Source organism: Anopheles merus, chromosome 3L (assembly GCF_017562075.2).
Source record: "Anopheles merus strain MAF chromosome 3L, AmerM5.1, whole genome shotgun sequence".
NCBI classification, from domain to species: Eukaryota; Metazoa; Arthropoda; class Insecta; order Diptera; family Culicidae; genus Anopheles; species Anopheles merus.
In genome coordinates, this window is record NC_054085.1 from 9,747,645 (window position 1) to 9,769,691 (window position 22,047).

General features: G+C 43.0%; 1 pseudogene; it reads right to left on the reverse strand.

Moving 5' to 3' along the window:
* Positions 1 to 22,047, reverse strand: part of LOC121598941 — a 66,243-nt pseudogene that overhangs the window by 23,533 nt on the left and 20,663 nt on the right.

Here is a 22,047-nt window from a genome sequence, read left to right on the forward strand (position 1 = left end):
GGAATTGCTGTGGAGTGTAGAGCCTTCTCTGTATCTTCTCCCATCGCCGGCATCTAGCTGGTGAAAGGCCTAATCATTGCTTGATTTGAGACTATGCAGATTGATCAGTGATGCGGTCAATTATTAAAAGATTGGCATGCCTTTCGGTACTGGGGAGGGGTTTACACCATTTTTCTTCGGTCTCATCGTCCGGTGGAAAGCCACGGTTTCTCTCGGCAAAGCCACTTTCCTGCCTGACTGCTGCCGAATAGAGTTGTGTTGTGCAATCCGTACCAAAACCACTTGTGCGCCTGTGTTGTTGATTAGTCAGTGATTAGAAAGCGTCCCTTGGGGAGAGACGGAGGGGGTACACACACGTACACACGCGGGGAGGTGAGTGGGGAAAAATAACAAAAACTAGTTTACCATCGATAGGATTATGCTGATTAGCGTATCGAAGGTGCAGCAGGTTGCATCGGAGTGCATTCCCAGAGCGGAAGCGCCGGATGTTCGCGCGGAGCAATCGGGTGGAAAATAATATTTCGTCGTTTGACGTTTATTTTCCTACAACCCTCCATGTTGTTGTTGTTGTTGTTGTTAGCACTGAAAGCGTGACGCCATCGGAATGCCACCCCTGGGCAGCGTGTGGCCGTATGTATGCACAGGTGCAACGCCAAAGGGCATTCGGGCTTAATAATGGACACTCGATACACGATTATGTTTGTCACAGACAACCCCCCCCCCCTCCGGCTCCGAGGGCGAGCTGTTTGCATGTTTGTTTAGCCGTCATATTTAGCAACAATTGCACAAAACGAATGCCCGCCGCAGTCCGCCGTGTTTGTGTATTGAATGGTGGCGGAGAAAATGGGAAAAACTGGCCCCTCGCTTTTTTTTTTGTATTTGCTTCTTCTCCTCTCCAAACCGAGCACAGACGCAAAGCAAATAATCGTTTTACTTTCACCCCCGAGGCGAGATGTGTTAAATGATGGTCTTTTTCGCAACAGACGGGGCTCGGGCCGTCCGTTTTCCGTCCGCCCAAGGGAACGCTGTTTGGATTGGGATATTTTAATAAAAAGGTAGTATCAATCGGGGTCTCGTTTTGAAGTGTTTCGTTTAACCAATTATTAAAAACATAAATCGCTCGCCTCACCTTGATGACTGTATTAAACGGAGATGGTGTGTGTTTTTAAACACGTTTTGATTGGTTATTTGCATATCAAAAGCAGAAGAGCTTTGATTCGTCTGATTTAAAGAGTTGTTTTTTTGTGTGTGGAGCGACGGGATTTCACTTTCATTTCGTTTGTTTTAAAGAGCGTGTGTAACGTTTAAAATGTAAACATGACTCATTGGGCTAAAATACTACAGCTACCTAATCAAGTGGTACGATTGTGACTTTTGGATTACTTCCCATAGCAGAATAGTCATTCCCACGTATGGCGGCACGGTCTAGTTGGGGCTTGAACCCATGATGGGCATGTTGTTAAGTCGTACGAGTTGACGACTGTACCATGACAGAGACCGGCTTATAATGCTTCTTACTGCCATGAAATCCAGTCCTGCTAAATGTTTCAATATGTAACTACCAGTCCTTTTATTACTTGGTAATCACTGAATTGAATACTTCGCTGGTGCCGTGACCAGGATTACATTTGATCGTAATTACTCATGCAGTTTTCTTACAGTTTTTTCAGCATTAAACAAATACAAACAATAACCGTTTGAAACGTTAATTTGCACACATGAAGTATTGAAATTAAATTTTTCATTGATGCCGTGACCAGGATATGTGTTCTATTTATTACAGTTTTTAGCCTACAATTAGTGTTATTTACTCCGTTTACTCTCCAAAAACAAATACAATCTTGTATTTAGGCGATATTGGTTAGATTAGAGTGTATTTACATTACAAATAAGCCATTCAATTACATACTTTACTAATGCCGTGTTTGATGTTTTCTTTCTTTGTTACATTTAGTTGTTAAAATCGCATCATACTCAAAGAGTTTCAGCATTCGATGTAAACAAAAATTGAATTGATGTACAAAAAATGATTCCTGCAGTGAATAAACAGTTTATTTTAATGACCCGATGATTTAAGATTTTAATAACCTGTTGGTGCCGTGACTAGGATGTGCCATTTCTCTTTTACTTATTGCATCTAAGAAACCGTGTAATTTCCGCCATTTTTTCCACACTTAAAGAATGCAATCAATTTTTACACACCATTCCATGAGAATCCGGCGAGGAGAAACTGCTCACACCTACAAACCAGCAAACCTTCCACCCCACAATTACTGCCACTCCTCGTGAGAAAGCGCTTGCGACGACGTTCTTCGCTGCGCGGCAAAACTTTCCACCCCTGTCTTCCATACATTCATAAAACCATAAATTATCCCAATCTATTCCCGACAATTCCCGATGCCGCCCCCTACACCGGCATGTTGCATAAGCACCAGCGCCACCAAGTTCTGCAACTTTTCGGGGAGAAAGTAAAGTCTGGGCCCTTACGTGCCACCGGTGCGGGAATCTAAGATCTTTCGATCGTTAGAGCACTCGAGGTGCTTTAACGTTACATACACACTAACACATACACACACAACCACACACCGAAAAAGACCGACACAGGCAGAAAATTTCGCCTCCCGTTCGGGGAAATCGAAAGTAACGCGTATTACAAAATAGCTGTTATTACTTTCATTTTCATGCATGCCTGCATGCTTGCACGGTGTAAACCGCGCGCGAACCTTTCGGGCGATCATTTCCTCTTTCGCCGACATCATCATCATCATCACCGCAGTGGCACCGGGAAAAAAAGGGTGCTAACGGGTGTTATGGGTGTGTTTGGTTGTAACGATGTAGCAACAACAAACAAGCAACACTGTTGTAGTGTTGTGTTGTGTAATTGTATACAGGAATATTCTTCCCCCCCCCCCCCCCCCCCCCGAGTCATACATCGGTCGAAAGCACCCGTGCTGAAGGTTATCGTGCTTTTGTTTTCACCTTTCAAATATATTTTACGAGATTGCGGAAGACTCACAGTTTATGAGTTGTTAACCACTATTTCTGCAAACACGATCGATCGCTCGAGTTAACTTGATCGTACACCCGGACCGGATGTGTGTACTTGGCGTTGGAGCTGTGCCTACGCTTGAAGACTCCTTCGCAAATCAAAATCGAGGCCAACATACTTTACCGAAGGTTGTCACAACACATTCCAGGTTGATATTTGGCACGCAGTCTGCACTCAGCAGTCCGGAAGACAGGCGTTGGTGCCGGTGCCAAACCTGATCGCTTGACAAATTCCTCAAGAGATTTCGACGCTCTTCATCATGCAAATCAGCCGTAACTCCAAATTTGTCTTCCGTTGTGTCTGCTTATATTCAAACTCCTTTCCTTCTGTCTCTCTCTCTCTCTCTCTCTCTCTCTCTTTCTCTCTCTCTCTCGCATTCTCCCACACGTAATCAATCAACTCAAACCTCCACTAGGTTGGTGGCAAAGTAATTAAGACGTTAAATGGCCCGCAATGGCTCGACATCTAAGCAAGCAAATCCCAACCGACCGTGGGATGTCCGGGAATGGGCGCCATGCAAAATCAAAGCGTGAGTGTGTGTGTGTGTGTGTATGTGTGTGTCGGTGGCAATCATTCGAAGGTCAACAGCGCTGCTACCAAAGCAAAGGTACGGGCGGCAGGTTTGGTGCGCTCGTTTTAATTGGCAAATGGGAAGCGACGGGGGCCTCGCGAACTGCAAAATGCCACCACGTGGGCTGGTGCCGGTTTAGCCGGCTTATTAGTTTTCCCTTCATTTTCTAAGCTCTTGATCACGTTGTTTTTTTTTCCTTCTGGCTGGTTGGCTAGTCTTAGACGAAAGCTCAGTTGCATGTGTGTGAGTGCTCGGGGTTGTACAAATTACCTGCAAAAGGTCGATGATGTCAAAGTGTGTTGCCTCCAAAGCCTACGCGACGGTGGGTCTAGAATTAGCCAAACGGTGGAGTGTGTTTAAAGCTTACGCTTTAGCTGCAACTTTTTCCAGTCCGCCATATATGTCCCGCTTTCATCGGGATTGATGTGTAATTAAATAAAGGGGATCTAAATTTAGACCGTGCGGGCATGATAATTACATCTGCGGGTCTGGAACGTGGGCATGACGTCCAGCGAATGGTGTAGGATTAGCAACACCGAAAATGGCTACAAAACAATATCACGTTTCACTGGCTGTTTCGTGCCTAGAACGATTTTACATCGGCCAGCGCTGCCGCCTGTCAAACATTCTCCTGTTATTCAATACATGCAATTTGAACAACGAGCACCATCATCTGGAAGGCTCGCCTGGGAAGGTTTCAGAACAAAAGAGGCCCTCAGATATTATCGCTGATTAGAGAAACGTTCCAATGTGTGTGATGGACGGTAGCGGACAAGTGTGTGGGTTGGGCTTTATTTAAAATGTTTCTCCTTCTGTTTCGATCATGATTTCATTAAGTTAGATTGTATAATTTTACACACGCACAGAGAGAGAGAGAGCGAGAGGGAGACTCATGCTGGAAACGGATGCAAGCTGGTGAACATTGGTGAACCGAGTGCATCTGCCGTCCAGGCACTCATCCCAGCCTCGATCGATCGAAGAGGTCTTTTGTCGTCGGTTCGAGTGTAGGTTTGCGGTATTTCATCTCTCGACACGGTCCAGTTGCCTGCCGTTGGCGTATGTAAATGTCGAAGGTGAGGTGGTCCTCCCGCTCCCGATTCCGCACGATTCCGTGCACGAGTGCAACCGTGATTATGCAAGCATGACCATAGCAATTCGGGCGTTTTGCTTCGGATATAGATCTTGGAAATATTGTCACAAGATGCCTAGGCACCGCAGGGTGCGCCAATATCAGCATGTGGCGTTTCTGTGCGTTACGGAATCTGAACCGTTGCCGCAAATGGTATCCTGCTCTGACCACTGGCATATCGATCCCCGGACACAAGTGGCAGGAAGATGGTGGTAGGTTGCATCATTTTCATTATCCTATCTCGGGCAATCGGAAATCATTTTTAACTTGTGTTTGATTGTAGTCCGGCCAGCAGTTCCGGGGCGGCTTGGGAGCTCGATTCTCGTACCATCTGGTGCCAGACACTGTTGACACTGATAGAAACGCCTTCGAGCTGAACGATATTGCAAGGTTAGAAGGTAGGAGAGTTTCCCACCACTTTCCTTTGATTGTTTGAGTGTCTTTTATTAAATGATATTGCATATATGGTCGGATAGCAAGAGCGGATGGAGAAATTTAAATTCATATGATTTGTTTCAACACTTACAAACTGATTTAAAAATAAAATAATGGAAAACAAGCAAACGAAACTATGAAATGTAGTAACAATATCTAAACTTTGATTTGAATGTAGAATTTCAATATCAATTGACGTTAAATCACGATCTAATGGAAACTTTCTGAAGACTCAGAAATTCAATAAAGAGAACGTTTAATGGAATATTAAAACATATTAATGTTCGAAATGCGATATCCAAAATACATCTTCGTTTGGTCCTTTATAATCTATTCATTAGATTTAATACAGCCAATTTGACGGCCTCATATCAAAAGCGGATTAAATCGTTGCTGCCCTACCCTCTCCGAAATAAACAAGATTATACCCATTATGGTATTTTATGATGCAAATTAGGCGACCGTAAAAGGTAATTACGCCTGTCAGTTTGGCGGTCGAACTTGACCTAAAGGTGTCACAATGGTTTGGTTGGTTCAGAGCAGCAGAATTAACGCTTGTTCGTTAGAAAAAAAAGCGACGATAAAGCTGGTTCAAATAAATCAGATTGTATCGATCGCGACGGACACAAAACCACACACCGGCCACACATTGCGGCTGCTCGAAAGGGTTCAAAATGAACAAAAAAGGTTTGAAGTTTTAAAGTTTCATTGGTTTGCAGTTTACAGGCAATCGAACCAAGCGACACAATTCACTAAACCGCATTGGACCTGAAGATCTGCTTCGAAATGAAACAAGGAACATTAATTCAGTGCCAACAGCCAGTCAATTCATGCCACCTTGCAACCTGTTTGACATTTTAACTCTACTAGTGTTGGGTAAAAAGCCGATCATCCGAATCATTTGCCCGCGTAAGGACTACCCCAAGCCGGTCTGTTTTTGCTGCTGCGAGTTGAGAAATTTAAAGTGCCTTGAGAGATTAAAGTATAATGATCGTGTTTGCCCAAGTTAACCGTGGTGCTGCTTGTTACAGAAACAATAAAACTGATCGCCCCAAAACCGGAATAAACAATGTGATACAAAGAGTGTGTGTGCGCAATTGTGCAAGGGTGGAAATGCGGCTGTAGGCCCTTCCCCGCTCGAGGGCATCGGTTTCGACCGTCTGGTGTTGGATCCGTCCAGGCGCAACCGAACCAACATTCCGATCGATCGCAATCGGATGAAACCGGTCCGGCTACTGCTCGCTAGGATTTGATTTCGTAAACTTTCGTAAAAAAACACGCGCGCCCCTCGGACAGGATGGATGCACCAGTTCGGCCTTGGGATGCTTTTTTTCTCTACTTTTCGGAGCTTCCGTACTTACCGTTCTTGCTCTCCTTGGCCGTCCTTGGCAGGGGTGGTTCGTCCTCGAGCACCAGCGCCGGTACCGCGGTCACCATCCGAAAGCCCGCGAGCGCACCTGTGAGAGTGGGGCGAGGCGTGAAACGAAGCGAAGTGAGGTGAGCGCCAGAAGTGCATCGAAGGGACAGGTGTGTAAGTGTGTGTGCGTGTGTTTGGATACTTGCACAAACTAACATCGTACAGGGTTGCAGCGATGGAAATGGAAAGGCACAACACACACACAGTTGAAAGTTCTACAGTGGTAGTTAGCGATTATTTGTAGCTACGAGAGCTTATATTAAAACAAACTACTTCTACTGATGGTTTGGTGTTAAGGGGAAGAAGGGCAGAGAGGTGATGAGGGGAAAGGAAGTTGCATAATCTCCCTCGGCAAGGAAGTGGCCGGCGGAGGTGGATTTTTGCCGACAAGTGCTTATGCACAGATGCCGGTGGAGATGTAGCCGCCGAAGTGCAAACCCAGTGCGCGTGCTTGTGCTAGCTCGTTGTTGGTGGAGGGCCTTTATTGCCTTGTTTATATTGCAAGAGGTGCTTAAAACGCTGGTGCTGCTACAAAGTTAAGTGAAAACGTTTGATCTTTAAAAACGATATTTTACCCGGGTGGAGAACCAGTTCTCTGCACTGGTGACGTTTATATTGCCTCGTTTGCCTGTTGACGTAGAGCGGGATGAATGGTATAGTTAGGAGAGCGTAGGATTGCAGCAAACTTGTATATGGATCAACTCTCAACACTCAAACTAGTTATGATTTGCATAAAATTGTCACGATTAATCAAAGCTGTATAGTTGAACTAAATATGTCTTAAACAAACTGATTGAAGAAGATGCGTTTATCAAAAATGATATTTAAACTCAAAAACAGATTATTTGTATGCCTTGAATTGTTGCAGATAGCAACATATAGGAAAAATAAAAGCTTCAAACAGGACGAACTGAACAAATTTTGAATGTGGTTGTCTTTTCTTTTTGAACATTTTCATTATTTATTCTACTGGACTTGTTTCTGTTCGATTTCATATGGATCATATTTCAAAATTACTCGCAAAAGCTTAATTTACTCATAACGCATACTTAAGAGTGTAATGGAGCTCTAATTGACCACTTTTAATGTTTTCTTCTTTTTTTATTGTATTTTGAAAAGGATTGTGTCTTTTATTGCTCCTGAAAATAAATATTGCCCCAATCAGTGGATCATTTGGGGTACATTTTCGGTAAAGGATGTCTTACGGTATCAACTTTTTTTCAAGGTGTAGTAAATTTGGTCGAAAATATCGTCTGGTAAAATCATCTAAAGAAGCTGCATTAGCTGTTACTTGAGTCTAAGTAGATTATTCAAAAATCCTAAAAAAAATTTCGGTAAATCAAACAACCAGACTAGAACATGCCTTTGCATAAATTTCATGTTTTAGCCTTCTTCAGTTTAAAGTTTCCAGCATATGTGTTATGAAAACATTATTTTACTATATTTATAATCAACCTCTCTACATGTTATCGCAATCATCCAAAAGACAACAGCTCAAAACAATTCAATTTATCAAGGCCATTGAGAGGTTGTACACGCTTCACGGCCACCCAACGGTCCAACAGGTCGGAACATCGCGATAGCCCGATACATTGATCAGGCTAACGATCGCGTGTGTTTGGCGTGATCGAGAGCTTGAGATTAAAATCGACCAGCGGCAGCAAAACACCACCTCAGAAAGCAAGAAACAAAGTGCCATTCCATCGATCTCCGATTTCCTTTTCAACCGTCTGGGCTGGCTGCAGTTGGCTCGGAAGGAAGGAAAAGAAATGGAAAGTGGCACCGGTGGTCGGTGATACTTTCCAGGCCTCACCCGCCTTCATTTGTCTTTCAAGTCCAAGTTCAATCGGAATAGGCTTACGAGGCGCCTGACGAGCAGTTTTCTATATCATTTTACCACACACACACACACACACACACACAGCTTAAGTACCTCAAAAAAGGTAAAATCATACGATGAAAAGCAACATGGCAGTGGAAAAAATGATCCCATTCATCTTGGTGCTTTGCATGGTGGAGAAAATTACCAGCCCGTCCGAAATGAGGCACAAAAGCGAGCAAACAGTGCAAGTGAAAAGTGGGAAAGGTTGGAAAATTGTCGACAGTCCACAAGAAGAAGGAGGTGAGGAGGTAGCAAACAATTGTGCACACCACTTGGCACGGTCGGTGTCAATGAGCGGCTTGTTTAGTTTTACACTTTGGTGCATCCTTTTCTCTCCCTCTCTCTCCCCCTCTCTCTCTCTCTCTCTCTCTCTCTCTCTTATTCTCTAGCTCTTTCTTGTTTTCGCTCTTTGCCAATTTTCTGACTGACTGACCGACTCTCGACAGACCAAACGGACAACGACCCTTGTGGGGCTTGGTGGTTGGAAAGAGGAATGGTGTGTGTGTGTAATAAATGGTCGCAAATCAACATCGCAGATGCAGCGGGAAAAGTGGCCGTGCCTGATGGGGGGGAAACCATATCTCCGGTCGATCGTCGGCTGCCGATAATAGTAATGAGCAGCCCCCGACGACGACCATGATGATGATGATGATGATGATGATGATGATGAGGATAGCGATAATAATGCTACTTCAGCTGCCTTTGGTGACGACCATCGATGTAGATGGGGAGGTGGTGGCCAATTGGAATTGGAAATCGACCCCTCCCTGGTGTGCATCGAACCGGTGCACCGGTGCCGATTGCAAGGATGCTTTTGCGTTGGGAAAGTAAATCATCCACGGTCCCCTAGCATATCGCACCCTATTTGGGCTTGATTTCAGACCACAGGAAATCGTTTGCGCTGGTAAGACTCTGTTTGACGTTGCTGTACTGTTTGAAACACATAATGTGTGTACCCTACCGTCCTCTGTTTGCCGCTCAAAGCTTACAAGCAACGTTTTTTTCTACGTGCGTAGATGCGTTAATGTGCCCCTGGGATGATAGTTGCTTTTAGTAGCTCCCTCCACACCGTTGAATTTTGCGCCACATTAGCGATGAGCCGCACCAGTAGATCGGTTCCGTGATGTAATTTCTTTATTTTTTACGATGGTGTGATTTAGTGAGTGAGTGAGAGCAACAAAAAAAGCCTGAGTTGAATTAAATAAACACAACCTTACGCTACTTCGGCAGTGCAATGGGTCGGGGTAGGTGTTACTCAATTTATTCGATAATCGATTGTGAAACCGGTGAAACGGAAAATGAACAACTTTATTCGCTCATCAAACAGTCACATTGGATGGGTAAATGAAACATTTGAAAATGAAATAAAAAGCCATCAAAACTATTTAGTAGTAGAATAATGCACTTCCAAAAAGTAGTTTAATAATTAGTCTTCTGGAACGACGTTGCAATAAACTTTTATAACCTTAAAAGCAACTGCAAACAGCTTACTTTACAATGTGCACTTTAAACGCAAGTCAAATTACTTCTCCCTGTCACCTTTTTTGATGTGCAATTGATTGGATTATCGTGCATTTCAAGGATAGTTATACATGCGGAAACACTATTCAAATTAATAATGATGCAGTTGCCTTGCACGACCAACTCCAGCGATAAAACGACCAGCAACAAGTAAGTTGAGCTTTGTAAGATTAGCGTATAATAGCCAGAGAGATCAAAGACTGACTATATATTGGGAACTAAGGAGTGTAGCTGTTGTAAAGTTATTGTATGAAATTTCTTGCAGTTCTAAATGTATCGTATTTTTGGATTTTTAATAATTAAGGACAATGCTTTCCTTGTACTACAAGCTAATCAATAAAGTCTGAACAAGCTGTGAGCTGAAATGCTATCGGTCAACTGTATTAGTTCAACCTCTCTGTTAGTTATCTTCTTTGGGTTCATAGGCTATAAGGAAAAAGTTTTACCGATAATACTAAGGTCTACATTTAAATAATTAAATTAAATTAAATCAAAACATTCCCAGCCCAATTCTGAATCAATGCGAGTAGCCAGGTGCCCCAAAACAAAATGGAGAATCTCAAAGAATCAATTAGTATCATACATATCTTAAATTTAAATTGAGAAGTATTTTTTATTCCGCAATTTGGATATTTATTTGATTTTTCGAAGTATATCTCCCAGCTTAGTATACCTTTGCTGTCGTTCAACAATCGATTAAGGATTTGAATTGGAATAAAATGAAATGAAACTGTTTACTGCTTGATTGATTATGCATCAAAGAAGAATATTCATATTTTAGACGCTTGAGTTGCCACACCTTGCCTTATTCGCTGCACTTTCAACACAAGTCAAATTACTCCTCTCTTCCACCGTTTGCCATGAACAATCGAATGGATTATTCCACATGTCCAGATTGGTAACGTTTGGTGAGATTTGTTCCATATCAACCTTTGAAATGCAGTTCGTATGAACGTAAACCTCAAGCGATGGAACAGTAACAACTGATAGGTTGAGCTCGGTGAGATTGTTGTTCATCAGCCAGATACATTTGAAGCTGGCTGGATATTGGGAACTGTTGAGCATGATTGTTGTTAAGTTGTTGTACGAAAGATCTAGTCCTTCCAATAGGCTCATTCGCGCAAAGCTCTGTATTGCTACATGTTTTATCTGATTGCGTGATAAGGATAGCAGAGTAACACTGGGCAGATTCTCCAAACAGGTCGGTATCGTGGTTAAGTTATTGTAGTCAAGCTCCAAGTACACCATGTTGGGCACATGCCATCTGCACAGATCTAACGATTTCAATTGGTTTTTTGACAAACATAAGCGCAAATGTGCTCCAGAGTTGAAGTCACCCCGCACCGATACCATCCCATTATGTTTCGCATTCAGTCGCTGCAATTTCGCTAAATGATTGAATGGATCCAGGTTGAAGTGTTTCAACATATTCTGGGATATAGAGAGTGTTTGCAACGATTCATATAAGCTGCAATGTGTTGTCGCACTGTTAACTATGTTATGTATACGGTTTGCTTCTAAATTTAATATTTGCAGCTTGGAAAGGTCACAAAACATCTCAATGTCCACTGTCTCGATAGGACAATTTGTGATGGCAATCGTGAGGGCTGCTTTTAAATTTCCTATTGATTGTGGAATAGCGGTCAGCTTCGAAACACTCACAGTAAGCTCCGCGATCGTATTATTTTCATCGATCACGAGTTTGTTCACTTCATTATCAGCTAAAACTATCTCGGAAATATTGGTTCCTCCTGGGACACTGATTGATTTCAATAAGGTCGATTGCCCAATGTGCAAACTGGTGATATGTGCGGGAATGGTCTGGAAAAACTCACTATCCACCTTATCGAATAGTAGATTTAAATATTTGAGACCTTGCACATTAGATGGAATGTATCGGTACATGAAAATGTCCTCCTTCTTCGAGTCCATATTTTCGATATCACTCTCTTGGAATTGACTGCAAACCAAACGCACGGCATGAACATATTTCACAACTACAACAAACGTAGTGAGTGAACTACAAAGATCAAAATAATTTTGATTAGCTACTGAATTTGTAGATGAAATAAAGATTTCAAACCTGATCATTTTATGCACCGTCAGTTCCATAGCAAATGTGTAACCGATTTACTTCGATAAAAAATATAGAATGTTACTGCTTTACTTTTGCCAACAGCTCATCAAGAAGGAATGTGAGTTTTTGAACTGAAATGCTTCACGTTTAGAGCTCGTTAATTACGCAATAATATACGCAATATGTGTAAATATACGCAAATTGATAAAATATCTTTTTCCCCGAAAAAAAAATTTGAATCATTGCTGTTGAAGCTAATGCGATTTAAATTGATAGAAAAGTGTCACATTTATTTAATTCAAGCAATTTGTTTCTTGCCAATATTGTTGCCATACGGCGCCATACGGTTTCTTGCCATACGTTGCCATACGGTTATCAGCAACTATATTGATTACCATAATGATATGAATATTTATATTTTTTATTTATTTATGATTTTTATTAAACGGTTTAAAATTAACAATAAATAGTAGGTAAGGTTAATCAATGTCCGAAATAAATATCTAAATGATTCGACGTAGATTGAATTGCCCTGAAGTAGTATTTTCATTTTTGCAGGTTACAGTTAAGTTCTTTACTTGTAGTTATCAACGATGTACTGACGGATATTCGGCAGTTCATCCTGTTTTCAATTTCATCATATTTCTATGTCATATTGGAACATCCTGAATGCAGTCATATATCGAGAGTCTCCTGAATTTCATTACAATTTTTTCACAGCATTTTTGAAGATATGGTTACATGTTTTTATCGATTGGATTACACAAATAATTACATATCTTTTTTCAAACTCCCTTTCTTGTTTGTTTTCTTTTCATATAATTTTGTTGATGCACGCTATAGTCTAGTTTTCCAGATGTTGCCAGATCAATAAGTTTTTGGCTATTCTTTTAATAATAAGAACATATAGATGGAGCGTTTGGTTAGCTTTGGGAACAATATTGAAGCAAATTAGCAAGTATGTTACTTATTGTACAGCCGCCGTGCCAAATCATTCTAAAAACATATAAATATACTAATAAAACAGCTACGTGCACCTTAGCTTAATCGATACATTTTCAACGCAATTCAAATTACTCTTCTCTTCTTGCCACGAGCAATCGGTTGGATTGCGCCACATCATAAGCTTGGTAACGTTTGATGAGATGCGTTCCATATCAATCTTTGAAATGCAATTTTCTTTAACGTAAACCTGGAGCAATGGACCGGGAACAAACGAAAAATCAAGCTCGGTTAGTTTATTGCTCTCCAACTCGAGAGCTTCCAGACTGGCTGGATACACGGAACTGTTGAGCGTAAATGTGGTTAAGTTGTTGAATGACAGTTCTAACATTCTTAAACGCTTCATTTGTGCAAAGTTTTGTATGGTTGCATGCGTTACTTGATTGTGTGCTAAGTTTAGCTCAGTTACATTGTCCAAATTCTCCAAACAGGTCGGTATCGTGGTTAAGTTATTCTTGTCCACTTTTAATATTATCATGTTGGGCACATTCCATCTGCATAGATCTAACGTTTTCAGTTTGTTTTTCGTTAAAGCTAAACTCAAGTATGCCACTGAGCTGAATCCGTCTCGCACCGACACCATTCCATTGTGTTTAACATCCAGCTGCTGCAGGCTGCCGAAAGGGTTGAACAGATTCAGGTGAAATTGTTTAATTAGGTTCCTAGATATAGAGAACATTTGCAACGATTCATAGAGAGTGCAACGTTTTGTCGCACTATTAAATAGCCTATGTATACGGTTTTCATTGATATTAAGCACTCGCAGCTTGGACAGGTCACAAAACATCTCTAGGTTGAGTACCTCGATAGGGCAATTTGTGAACATGATCTTGTGCGCTGCCTTTAAATTGCCTATCGATTGTGGAATGGCGGCCAGCTTGGAAACACTCACTGACAGCTCAGCGATCGTGTTAATCTCATCGATCTCAAGTTTATGCAGTTCATTCAAATCACTTAAAATGAGCTCAGATAGATTGTTTCGTTCCGGCACACGGATCGATTTCAGTATGAACGATTGCGAGTTTGAAGTTTGAAAAAACTTACTATCCACCTTAGCGACCACCAGATTACGATATCTTAGGCTTTGTACATGGCCTGGAATATATTGGTGCATGAAAACGTCATCTTCCGTAAAGTACATATCTTCTATTATACACTCTTAGAATTGACTGCAAACCAAACGCACCGCATGAACATACTTACTTACTTACTTACTTATCCGGCACTACAACCGCTTTGCGGTCTTGGCCTGCCTCAGGAGTGTCCGAAACCGCTCACGGTCTCGCGCCTTCGTCTGCCAGTCCGTTATCCCGGCCTTAATGGCGGACGCCTCCACGCCATCTTGCCACCTCAATTTGGGCCTACCACGCCTCCTCTGTCCTTGTGGACGGCCTAAAAAGACTTTACGGGCTGGGTCGTCCGTTTCCATGCGTATAACATGGCCAGCCCACCGGAGCCTGACGAGCTTTATACGCTGTACGACAGTGAGGTCGCCGTACATCTCGTATAGCTCGTCATTATAGCGGCTCCTCCATTGTCCTTCCACACATACGGGGCCAAGTATCCTTCTGAGCATCTTCCTCTCGAACGCGGCTAAGAGGGTTTCGTCAGATTTGGACAGTGTCCATGTCTCAGAGGCGTATGTGAGTACTGGTACTATATAGGTACTATATAGTCCCAGCTTCGTCCGTCGCGACAGGTTCTTTGAGGTAAACTGCTTTTTCAGGCTGTAGAATGACCGGTTGGCAGCCAGCATCCTTGCGCGCAACTCAGCTTCCATGCTGTTGTCGTTGCTGACCTTTGACCCAAGATAGGTGAATTGTGGGACGACTTCAAAAGTGCGTTCACCTATCTGTACGTCACACCTACGTAGATTCGGATTATTTATTGGTAGGTCCGCTGATGTTGCCACCATCAGTTTGGTCTTTGCCTCGTTTATCTGCAATCCGAGGCTCTCTGCCGCCTGCTCAATCCCTTGGTAGGCTTCTGCTACATAGGAGAGCCGCAGACCAATGATGTCTATATCATCAGCGTATGCCAGGATCTGGGTTGACTTATAGAAGATGGTTCCCGTAGTCTCCACCCTCGAGTCGCGGATGGCCCTCTCTAGCGCCAAGTTGAATAGGAGACAGGCAAGCCCGTCCCCCTGGCGCAGACCTTTGGTGGTAGCAAAAGGTCCTGAGAGTTTTCCATCCACCCTCACCTGGCATGTGACGTTGGTCATAGTCATTCTAACTAGCCTTATCAGTTTGGCCGGGATTCCAAATGAGCTCATAGCGTCGTACAGTTTTACCCTGGCTATGCTATCGTATGCGGCTTTGAAGTCTATGAAGAGATGGTATGTGTCGTTTTTGTATTCAGCCATCTTCTCCAAGATCTGCCGCATGGTGAAGATCTGATCAGTGGTTGATTTTCCGTTTCGGAATCCTCTTTGATAGTTTCCTACTATCTCTTCGACGTGCGGGACAAGGCGATCCTGAAGGATCAGGGAGAATATTTTATAGGCGGTATTCAACACCGTAATACCCCTGTAGTTGTTGCAGTCCAACCTGTCTCCCTTCTTGTATACGGGGTAGATGATGCCGAGATTCCAATCACAAGGCATCGATTCGCTATCCCACACCTCAGTAACAATTTGATGAATCTCGTTTTCTAGTCGTGCACCTCCATTCTTGACCAGTTCAGCTGCAATTCCGTCGGTTCCGGGTGCCTTGTTATTTTTCAGCCGACGGATAGCCTTTCGTGTTTCTTCTATGCTAGGTGGCAGTAGCATGACACTATCTGCTAGTGGCGCTTCTAGCTGTTCGTTTAACTGGTCGTTGAGTAATTCATCAAAGTACTGAGCCCACCGCGAGAGGACCTCTGGCTGGTTACTAACCAGATCTCCATCCTTGTTGCGACAGCAGGTTACCTTAGGTACCACGTTGTTTCGGTGACCTGCTATCGCTTGGTAAAACTTTCGTGTCGGTCCGTACGCCTCTCTGGTTTGCTCGAGTTCCCGCATGTTTTGCTCTTCCAAAGCATGCTTCTTAGAGCGGTGAACTCGTTTCTCTTCGCGTCTGAGCCGTGAATATTCCTCTGCGCATGCCCGCGTTCTATGCCGTTGCTGCATTGCTCGGTATGCAGTATTCTTACGTTCGGTCACTTGTCTGCATTCATCGTCGAACCAGCCAGATTTGGTGTTGCCACGACGTGGTGGGAGTATATTTCTTGCACAGTTTATTATTTTTGTTTTTAGAGCGTTCCACCTCTCGCTCGTAGTTTCATATCTGTTTTCTGGTAGTAGAGACTCGTCTAAAGCGGCTTTGAATTCCTGTTGGACAGTAATGTCCCTTAGAGAGTCCGTGTTGAGCCGAGGCTGCGTGTTTTCTCCGCCCCCATTGGTGCGGGGGCGGGCGATTCTACAACGTATCACTAAGCCAACCAAGTAGTGATCGGAATCGATATTGGCTCCTCGATAAGTTCTGACGTTTAACAGGCTCGACTGTCGTCGGCGGCTTATTAACACGTGGTCGATCTGGTTGAAGGATTCGCCATCCGGGTGCGCCCACGTCATTTTGTGGATGTCCCTCCGCGCAAATTTGGTACTTCCTACAACCAGATTGTTCGCTGCGGCGAACTGGACCAATCTACTACCATTATCGTTACTGTGCTCATGCAGACTGTGACAGCCAGTGTATTGGCGGTACATTGGCTCCCTACCGACTTTTGCGTTGAAGTCCCCCAGGATGATTTTGAGGTCATGCCTGGGGCACGCATCTATAGTTCTAGCGAGGCGGCCGTAAAAAAGGTCCTTCTCCTCTTCCTCTTTATCTTCGGTAGGGGCGTGAACGTTTATGAGGCTTATATTAAAAAATTTGCCTCGCATGCGCAGGGTGCATAGCCTATCGTTTATAGCCTTGAAATCTATGATTACGGATTTCAGCCGGGGACCTACGGCGAAACCCGTTCCGAGCACGTGGTGGCGGTCGTGGCAGCTGTAGTAAATATCGTAGCATTGCTTACCACGCCTGTTGTGCACACCGTTCCCTAGCCACCGAATCTCTTGTAGAGCTACGAGGTCCATGCTCAATGTGGCTAGGGCGTCATCAAGTTGTTTCAAGGCTCCGGCTTTGCTAAGAGTGCGTACGTTCCATGAGCCCATTTTAATCGTTGTCCGGGGGCATTGCGTTGGGTCGGTATCGTTAAGTCCGTTTCGTATCCTTCTGATGCTTTCTGTAGTCAGTTGTTACATGGGACTGGGTGACTGGCCCTGCGCCCACGTGGCCGTTTTATTTAGCGTCGGGTTGCCCCCCCGACGTTCAGGCACCCAGTTTCCCGGGATACCCACCCCCCTCCTGGTTCGCCATATGCCACCATCCGCCCAAGGGGTTGGATCTAGCCCGTGTACCCAAGCTAGGATATATGAAGGCACATGTTACCACTCTGCACGACGAGGACGTGTCGGAATAGGAGTTGGATGGGAGAGCCTATGTTATCCCTCGGAGGGCTTCACAGCATGAACATATTCCACAGCAAAAAAACAAGCGACGAGTAGACTATAAAAGTAACAGGGAGTAGAGGATTTACTGCTGGATGTGTGACATTTGATAAACTTTGCAAACCTGATCATTTTGTACACTGTCAGTTCCATAGTAAATGTGTCGTTGCTTTGTTTGAATGTAACAGAAACGAAAGATACTGCTTTACTTCTGCCAACAGCACACCAAGGAAGACTGTGAGTTTGTGAACTGAAATGCTTCTCGTTAACTGCTCGTGAATTTGTATGTAATATACGCAAAGGGAAACAGTTTTAACAATAAAATTGAATCATTATTGTTGAAGCTAATGCGATTTAAATCGATAGTAGCGTGTGACATTTAATTCACTCACATTCATGATTCATGATTCCTGGGAACTAAAACATGCAATGCATGTATCTTGTGAACGTATGATGTATTAAAATTAATAAATTTTCGAAAAATAGGTTAGTTAACGTACACTTTATACAAATATTCGGCCTGGTCCTTGTAATTATCAACGTTGTATTAACGGATACTCGACGGACACGACTAATTCATCATGCTCCGGTACATTTTCTCCGTTCTCAATGCAGCCGTACATCGAGAGTCTCCTGAATTTCATTTCGATTCTTTTACAGCGTATTTGGAAATATGTTTCCATATTCATAGGATAATTAAAATCACAATATAAAATTTTATTTGTCTACCGTTCCAGATCGTTTCCTTTTCGTATTACTTTGTTGGTGCTCGCTAGAGTCTTGTATAGATGATAAATGTACCAATGCAACAACTACGTGCACCTTTGCTTAAGCGCAGCATTTTCAACGCAAGTTAAATTACTCCTCTGTTCTGCCGTTTGCCACGAGCATTCGGTTGGATTGAGCCACATGAAAAACTTGGTAACGTTTGGTGAAATGCGTTCCATATCAATCTTTGAAATGCAATTTCTTGCAACGTAAACATCGAGCGATGGACCGGGAACGAGGGACAAATCAAGCTCGGTAAGATTATTGTTTACCAATTCAAGAGCTTCCAGACTGGCTGGATACTCGGAACTATTGAGCGTAAATGTGGTTGAGTTGTTAAACGACAGTTCTAACATTCTTAAACGCTTCATTTGTGCAAAGTTTTGTATGGTTGCATGCGTTACTTGATTGTGTGCTAAGTTTAGCTCAGTTACTTTGTCCAAATTCTCCAAACAGGTCGGTATCGTGGTTAAGTTATTGTAGTCTAACTTTAAGATTACCATATTCGAAACGTTCCATCTGCATAGATCTAACGTTTTCAGTTTGTTTTTCGTTAAAACTAGCGTCAAATATGCCTCCGAGTAGAAGCTACCCCGTATGGACATTATTGCATTGTGTTTAACCACCAGCAGCTGCAGGCTGCCGAAAGAGTTGAACAGGTCCAGGTAGAACTGTTTCAACAAGTTCTTAGATATGGACAGTGTCTGCAACGTATCATAAAACCTGCAATGTTTTGTTGCACTATTGGATAGGTGATGTATACGGTTTTCATTGAAATTAAGCACTCGCAGCTTGGACAGGTCACAAAACATCTCCAGGTTCAGTACCTCGATAGGGCAATTCGTGAAGGTGATCTTGTGCGCTGCCTTTAAATTTCCTATCGTTTCCGGAATGGCCGCCAGGTTAGAAACACTCACTAAAAGCTGTGCGATCGTATTATTTTCACCGATCTCGAGCTTTTGCAGGTCGTTTAAATCAGTTAAAGTAAGCTGGGAAAGGTTGGTTTGTCCTGGCACACGGATCGAATTCAGTATAGTCGATTGAACAATCTGCAAACTGGTGATATGAGCGGGAACGGTTCGAAAAAACTCACTATTCACTTTATCGAACAGCAGATTACGATATCTTAGGCTTTGTACATGGCCTGGAATATATTGGTGCATGAAAACGTCCTCTTCCGTTAAATGCATATCTTCCAACACACACTCTTGGAAATGATTGCAAATCAAACGCATTGCATGAACATATTCCAGAGCTGCAATAAACACAGTGAGTGAACTACAGAAAGCAAAAGGGAGTATAGGATTAGCTATTTGAGTTGGACTTCAAGTAAAGTGTACAAACCTGATAATTATGTACGCCATCAATTTTATGGTAAAATGGATGTCTTTTTTATGATAAATAATTGAAGGATGTAGCCTTACTTCTGTCTACAGCTCGTTTTCAGTTGGAATGTTTCTCTTTTACTGCTCATTCACTTATATATGAATTACGTAAAGGGGAAGAGTAATACTAATATAGCTGAGGGCACTATTGTTGATGCTAATGCGATTTAGATCTATAATAAAATGGAAAATTAATTTCACTCACGCAACTTATCATTTTGCTTCTATTAGTCAAATTGATATGAATCATAGCTTGAAGCATTATTGATTCCAAGTAGCACAAAAAACTTTGAAATCCAAAAAAGGAATCACGAACTAAAACTAAAATGATATTTCCAGCGAAAACTGTGCCAATTGCTAAATGTGCTAATGTAGGTGAAATTATAAGAGAGTAACAATCATTGAGAGCGATTCAATTAACAAAAACAGTATTAGCATCGATTGTACAAACCAGCTATCTTTCGTTTTGTGTTACATCATTAAAACACCCGTAGCGAAAACAACATTCAAACCAAATTACAATTGACAATTGACCAGAGTGTCTATAAACAATTCACAGTCGGCCCAATCCAATCGACCTCTGTTACATATTGATCGCCAGTAACGCCTCTTTACTGAACCACATCAGGACCGATTGAAACAGTAAACATCCTTCCGCACGAGCAAAACCGATAGCCAGGCCGCTTTCGGTGAGTTACAGTCTTTGACAATGCCCCAACGCCGATCGCCCAATCTCTCCAAAAGCTCCTGGGAGCTCATTCCTTCCCGCAAAATAATTGGATTTTCTTCCTTTCGCATAACCCAATACGGTTCTTCCGGTAAGCATCTCACCACCGATTATGCAACACGTTCGTCCCATCCGCTTGGATTGTGCACCCGAACGGAACGGTTATCGGAACGAATGAATCAACGCTTGCCTCTTCGCCTCATCTTAATGGTTCCATGGCATTGGCACTGATACCATTGCAAGCGGATGCGTGCGAATGATCATATTCTGACAGCGTGATATAATGTGCACACACACACATACATGCACACGCTCACAAACTTATATGTGAGTGCCGATGGGCATGATAAGATTGATCTTGGTATCATCATCGTTAAAAGTACCGCTACCAGGTGCGTCCGATAGAAACCGTACCGGGGGGCCACCGTAAACCGTAGCAGGAACCCCACCACCCTCCATGGAGGAAGGGGATGAGTTGGGCGTTGAGACTGTGCCGTTTCTGGTCGGCCTTTCCTTCCATAATTGGTGTGTCTTTGGACGCTAGCCATTCCCTTCCCATACCCGAAGACCGACCCAAGCTGGACGGGGCTTGGGTATAATCGTTCCTTAATTAGAACGTACATGAGATTCGCCGATCACGCCCCTCGGGTTCAGGCTGGAGCGGAACGAGCTGCCCTCCTTCCGAGCACCCCCCTTGGTGAGGTGTGCTGGATGTGATTGCGGATTAATTTGTACACATATTTGCTAACGTTGGCTCACGCCATCTTTAGGCGTGTGTGTTTGTGACGCTTTGTCCGGCACGACATGGTCAGCTAATCGTTAGTTCTTCCCTGACAGCTTCTTAAGACAAAGTGTCGGTAGAAGCCCCTTGGAGAGCTTTTCTTGCGAGCGATCTAAGAAAGATAGAGCGTGCGTCTGCGTGTGTGTCTCCTCGGTTGGAACCTTACACACGGTTGGAAAAATAATGCCCGTGAACATTATTAGGACATTGATTGGACTCAATCTATCGAATCGTGTTGCTGTTAATTAATCCCTGCCACGATTGGTATCTGTCTTCACCCGAACACACACACACACACGAAGGGCCGGTTGCTGCATTTAAACCGCATTTGTTTGTTCCTTTTTTAGCTGGTCTGGGTTTAATGGGATTTGATAGCAAAATTAAGCTGGAGCCACTTGCTGGAGTGTGTTGTTGCGTTTTGATTGGTTTTCCAGTAACTATCAAGGAGGATCCTCGGATGCACATAAAACGCTAATTATATTATTGAGCACAGTAATTGCTCGCAAAATAGTGCGTACATGGTATCGAAGCGAAAAGGATTTTTCGTGGTACTTTATGAGTACAAGGTTATGAGTTGTATTAATTATATATTAAATGTTCCTGGAATGCAGTCCTCGCTGTGTGGGTTCATTTGTCTCGTTGATCGTAGAAATAAAATCTATTCATCTTTAATTTGTTCCCCAGTCACTGATATTTCATCGTTGAAATGAAGACATTCTCTGGTATTGTAGGGTTGTAGGGCTGCCATGTCGATGGGTCACAATATTATTATGCATTATTATTATATCAGCAATGAAACAAACCTAATTTATTAAATGTAAAT